At 33.5% G+C, this 6,049-nt stretch overlaps 1 non-coding gene across 1 annotated transcript; it reads left to right on the top strand.

The window, feature by feature from the left end:
- The first annotated feature begins 3,289 nt into the window (after positions 1 to 3,289).
- LOC143203286 (U6 spliceosomal RNA) lies at positions 3,290 to 3,396 on the top strand. Its single transcript, XR_013007310.1, has one exon. It is a non-coding gene; the product is annotated as a U6 spliceosomal RNA (small nuclear RNA).
- The last annotated feature ends 2,653 nt before the right edge of the window (positions 3,397 to 6,049 follow it).

Genomic DNA, 6,049 nt, shown 5'->3' with positions numbered 1-6,049 from the left:
AGAAGCAATTGCCATATGACATGGTTACTGCTTAAAAAGCAAACTCATAGGCTTTTGCACTGAACGACTTCCGTCACATCAGTTCAGCAGTAGCATTATACACAATATCTGATTATTACAGAAAAAAAATATGTGAAAACTGTGTACGTTCGTTTGAAATTTTAGGTTTTCCCTCGATTTCCCTGGAGTCCACCATCAGATCCTGCATTGGTTCTAATGGGACCACCTCCGAAAGGCACTCTTTTGAATAAAAAAGAATTTCAAAAATCGATCCATAATTGACGGATAAATAGAACTTCCTCGTTTACTGTCTTTATTTAAAAACTACTACGTTATTTATAAAGAACACACCTTTTTTTTACTCTTTGTGATTCCACAATCTGCCGTATAGGCAATAAGTATTTCTTATGTCAATATTATATTCACATGGCATGCAGAAAATGACATCATTAATCGATCTTCTGTATAAAACATTAACTTAATTAATTAGTCTATTAGTCTAAAGCTTATTCTAAAGTTTATATATGTCCAGTAATCAGATCAGGTGGTGTTAAACATTTTAGTCTACGTACTTCACTATCACGTCGCATATTTAGCTGATTAACGAGTACATTGGGATGCAATGACACTCTTTGGAAGTACTTTACAACACGTTGAATTACACTCGTTATAGGTTCTAGAGGAATATCGCGTTGTATTACTTTATTTGAAATATAGTATGGGCATCAACAATGGCACGCAATACTTTATGTTGGAACCGTTGAATGATGGATATATTAGATTTGCTAGCGGTACCCCATAGTTGGATTCCATATGACCAAATAGGCTTGAGTATAGACGCATACAGCAACACCTTGTTATCTAATGATAACGTGGATTTGTGCCCGATGAGCCAATACATCTGATATAATTTCAGTCGAAGTTGCTTTCGTTTAGAGAGTATGTGCTACTTCCAGGTTAGGCGTCGATCTAAGTGCACCAAGATTGCTTCTTGTACTTAACTTGCTCTGCTTGGGGGATTTGATGATGATTGATATTCACTGGTGGACATGTTCTTCTACGCAGGGTAAACGTTACATGGGTGGATTTTGTTTCATTGACTTTAATGCGCCATGTCTTCAACCATAATTGTATTTGATCCTGGTGGGTTTGTAGGTTTATTGATGCTGTGACCGGATCTTCATGAGATGCCAAGATTGCTGTATAGTAGTTATTTATGTGGTGAGCAGATCGGCCGTATACAGAAGATACAGTATTGGATCCAGTACACTACCTTAAGGAACTCCTGAATATATGGGATATAATTCGGTATGTTCATCACCTTGATTTACAATAAAATGTCTATCAGTGAGATACGATTTTAGTAACTGATAGTCCGAATGAGGGAGAAGTTTCTTTAGTTTAACCTGCAAGCCCGTAGCCATACTTTGTCAAAAGTCTGAGATATATCTAGAAAAGCAGCCGAACAATATCTTTTGGCATTTAGGCCAGTGTTTATTTTGTTTACAAGTCTGTGCACTTGTTCTAAAGTCCCATGATTATTGCAACCCAAACTGATGTTTTGGAATAATTTTTATTTTTTCTATTATGTAGTTTAGCTTCTTGATGTATAGTTTCTCGAAAACTTTCGAGATTATCGGTAATAAACTTATACGCTAGTAGCAGGTCACATCTTCTGGTATTTTTCCTGGTTTAAGAATCCTTAGTATTTTAGCTGCTTTCCAGATGCTAGGGAAGTAATTAATTCGTAGCATAGCATTGAATATAAATGTTAATAGTTTCATACCCTTTTCTGATAGTTCTTTTAAAATTTTACCAGTAATTCGGTCATAGCCAGGAGCTTTTTTAATATTAATTTCTCTCATTATTGTTTGTTTAACTTATTTGGGCGTTAATTTCTCGTGCGGTAAGTCCATTTGTTTCGTCATCTTTATGTAGCTGAGAGTGGAAAGGTTTAAAAAAATTTTTAAGTGTTTTGAGAAAATGTCGGATTTCTGATAAAGAACACACATTAACTAAGCATTAGTTTTGATACAGCTACTTTCAAATTGTGATATCATTCAGTTATGGAATGGCTACTGAAATAAAATAAATAATTGTTAATTAAGCTTTTGTTAGTTATGCTTGCTACTATTAATTGATGAGATAACTATTCCTTTTTATTGACAATTCGGAACTGGAAACAACATAACGAAATTAATCATACGGAATATGAACTACAAATTACCACTCGGAGCAGGTCATGACAAGTGGATGATTTATTTAGGAACGGTAATTTCGTAACGTTTCAATAACGTTAAAGCCGTTTTCGTATCGGTCGTATAAATCAATTTCGAACAAAAACAAAACTATCTTTAATAACAGGCTCAGTCCTTTTATCTGATGGAAGCCGGTATAAATCACTTATATTTTGCTTCTAATTAGGCGGAATGGGTGTTTGGACGACAAATATTTTCATTTAATTGGCCAGAAAATTTAGATGTTCACGATTTATGGAAGTGGAAATTTATATATATGTAGGTGACGATTTGTCGGATGAGTTATTTTCCTTTTTTCATTATATAGTCCTTCGAATGAAATCAATGCATATCATAAATGACGTCGCATATACTGCCAAATGCATTTTAAAAATGTAAAAATTTTAATTCGTATTTATTTCGAAATAGATGTTTCTTTCACGTGTTGCCCTAGTTAAAAAGAGTACATGTAACTGAATTAATCTATAAACATCGATACCTCGATATGGTACTGGTGCCTGTCAAATATCTACAAAATTCTTCAAAATGTTAGTGATAATAATTGGAGGTTATAAACTAGCAAACACGTTAAACCAAATATCCAGTTTGGCATAGATTACATGTATGTAATCTATGAAAGAATAAGCATCCAGTCTGATATATAACACATTGTTGGTAATTCCATTTGGTTATTGGCTTATAATAATATTCTGGATGTTGCTTCACCTATTGGTTTACACGTTGAAGAGATTTTACTGAAATCAATTTTGTTATTTCCATAAACATTTTTTTTATTTGTTGAACATTGATTTTGATGGGAAATATAGTGTTAAAATCAGTATCAGGAAATGCATCTATCATCACCTATTGCCTAAAAAACATATGCTGATAATTACAAAAGTTGATATATCATAATAACAATAATATATCAAGTAATAACTTGGGTGGTATTTACAGTATTAACCAGCTAACCAGTTAATATACTAGACCAGAATCTCTTAGTGCTAAAGCAGAAAACAGCACTAGTGTACACGATATAATAGTGAAAACCAGTACTTGCTTTAGTGGTACATATACTAAAATTAGAACAATACAGAGAAGATTAGCATGGCTCCTGCGCAAGGATGATGCGCAAAATCATGAAGCGTTCCACATTTTTTAAACATTCCGTTTCAAGCTCCCTGAACAGGATTCAGTATTGATCACTGAACTTTTCGTGATATTAAAAGCTTTATCTTACATCACAACACAATCCTTCAAAGAATGGCTAATCCTGACCGACTCACGAAATGCTCTCGAATGTTTCCTGGAACAGAAGTTCAGCCATCTCCTGTTCAGCCGTCCGAAAAGACGACACCCGTCAAAGCAATAAAAAAAGAAAAAACAATGTTCATAATTTAATATAGCTTTTAATAGCCAGCTAATTATCTAGTATTTACCTTATTTTATAATTTAGAAGATTTATTTACAAAGACATGTTGTTTATCAGTTGCCAAAGTAAATTTTCCTAATATTGTGTGGTTAGGTACTTAAGAACTATTCATATATAATAAATCATAAATAAAACCATAAATAATAGATAAAATATCCCTGTTTTATGTACAATTTTAACTTCGAAGGGAAAACTAAACCACACACTTCATGTGAAAACTAAAAATACTGTTTAATAATGTTGAAGGGCCTACAATTGTAGCTTTTGCTGATATTTTATCTTTTTAATTACCACCAAGTCGCCCATTTATATACTTTGTATGTTAATTATAGAAAATACCTTATCATTACAATTATATTTTTATAAATTTTCTATTTTATTTTGAATTATTTACTATTTGAAATACATGTTCAACGCTATATAATAATTTTCTTATCCATTATCAAATATCGAGAGAGACTGGAAAATTGAGCTTGAAATCTTGAAATCTGTCCGTGTCAATTTTTCTCAGACTTAAAAAAGTATCTATCTTAGTAAAGTATCTCAGCACCCATCTCGATGGTTGGTTGAATTGGAATCATCGCGTCTGATAAAAAGCAGAGCAGATCAGACTAAAAATCAAAGAACTTCGGTAGTTCGTCAAAATATACCCCTTACTTGATCTAAGATCAAAGAGATTGGTCAATTCTAAATCCTATTTTATCTAGTGGGATTGGAATATTGAGATATAACCAAAATATCAAACCGAATAGTAATCCAAATCACAAAGTCAAAGTTCTTTGATTAATTGCTAATGATTTGTACATTTACGTACTTCGAAGTCAAACGAATTTACGAAATTATCCAAGATATTGCGTTAAAACATGAAACAGGGTGACTAAATCACACCACTGTAGTAGAAACACAACATATGACTACAGGAAACCAAAAAATTGAACCGAATCAATCCACATGAATTTGTATTTATTCTGCATTCTAGTTAATTCTATGCAGATGCAAGTATTACAGAACAATAGTCCTAAACTAATTAATAAAAAAATAAAAAAATATGTACGATCATAATCAAAATGATTGAGAATATATCACATAATCACATAATCGAACAGCACTAATACAAAAGAAACAAGAAAACGACAACTTCATGGTCACGCTTCACCACTAAATATGATTTCATATTCGAACTTCTACGATATTTGGATTCAAATAAGGCATCATATCTGGACGCTGTATCGAAGAAACCCCCCCTTGCATGAATAATGGACAAAAAATAGTAGGCAGGTGCACTGCATTCTAGTAATCACTAAAAAACAATCGCTTAATAACCGCATAGTATTTCTCTCACGATGTTTTATATAAGAACCTGTCCCGTATCATTTCACTAGGGTGGTCAACAACACTAAATACCCTTTCAGTATTAACCATCACGTGTAATAACTCACCGTCTATCTAATCCATCGCGACTGTCGTCACATCCCAAGATTAAGCGGTCAAGATAGGACTAACGCCCTTTGTTTTAGTCAATTTTATTATTCAGATAAAACCAAGTCGAAAACTGTGTAACCTCTTGAATACTCACTCACGTGTCTGAAGAATAAACCGATAAAATATAAAAAGGAAAAAGGATGTGATGGTTGGCACGTGAGGAAGTTTTTAAAATCGTACGAATAACTTTTTTCGACTGGCTGGAGTGAGGTGTAGGGGCCAGTAGGTTACGAACTGCGGCGACCTAAATCGATTTCAGATATTTCGTTTTCGCTGACTTGCTTTGGGGAATACTTAATAAAGCTTTATTGTATTATGTGTGGTTTTTAGAAATTATCTGGACTTTTTTGAGGCACTCTTCGCTATATAAAAACACAGCAACTTTATTGGTTTCTCTTTTATTACTCTTATTAATTTCACAATCTGTTCAGAGGGCAATAAGTAATTGTTATGTAAAATGGCGTGTAGAAAATAATTTTGTAAAGTGATCTCCTGCATAAAATATTATTTTAATTAATTAGTCTTAATCTAAAGTCTATATTTGTCTAATAATCAAATCAGATAGTGTTAGATGTTTTAGTCTACGCACTTCATTGTCACTTCGCATATTTAGCTGATTGACGAGTACATTGGGACGCACTGACACTTTTCCGAAGCACTTTCGAATATATATCGAACCACGGTCCTCAGCATTAAGCCTACCGACTGGCGAGTGACCAACTTTAGAAATAATCCCAGAAAACATCCGGTCTTACCCAGCCTGGTTACTGCCATGACTGGGATCATTTTCCTTGTCGGATTTTACACTATTGCCTAGAACATTCACAAATTTTAAACACTCACAAACATAAATGTACGGCTATGCCCGAGCAGGATTCGAACCTGCGGCTATCGCAAC

The sequence above is a fragment of the Rhynchophorus ferrugineus genome, unplaced genomic scaffold (genome assembly GCF_030347505.1).
Source record: "Rhynchophorus ferrugineus isolate W39M unplaced genomic scaffold, kcgeb_rfMv2 rfM9, whole genome shotgun sequence".
In the NCBI taxonomy this organism is placed as follows: domain Eukaryota; kingdom Metazoa; phylum Arthropoda; class Insecta; order Coleoptera; family Curculionidae; genus Rhynchophorus; species Rhynchophorus ferrugineus.
This window is presented reverse-complemented; position numbering and strand designations above follow the sequence as displayed.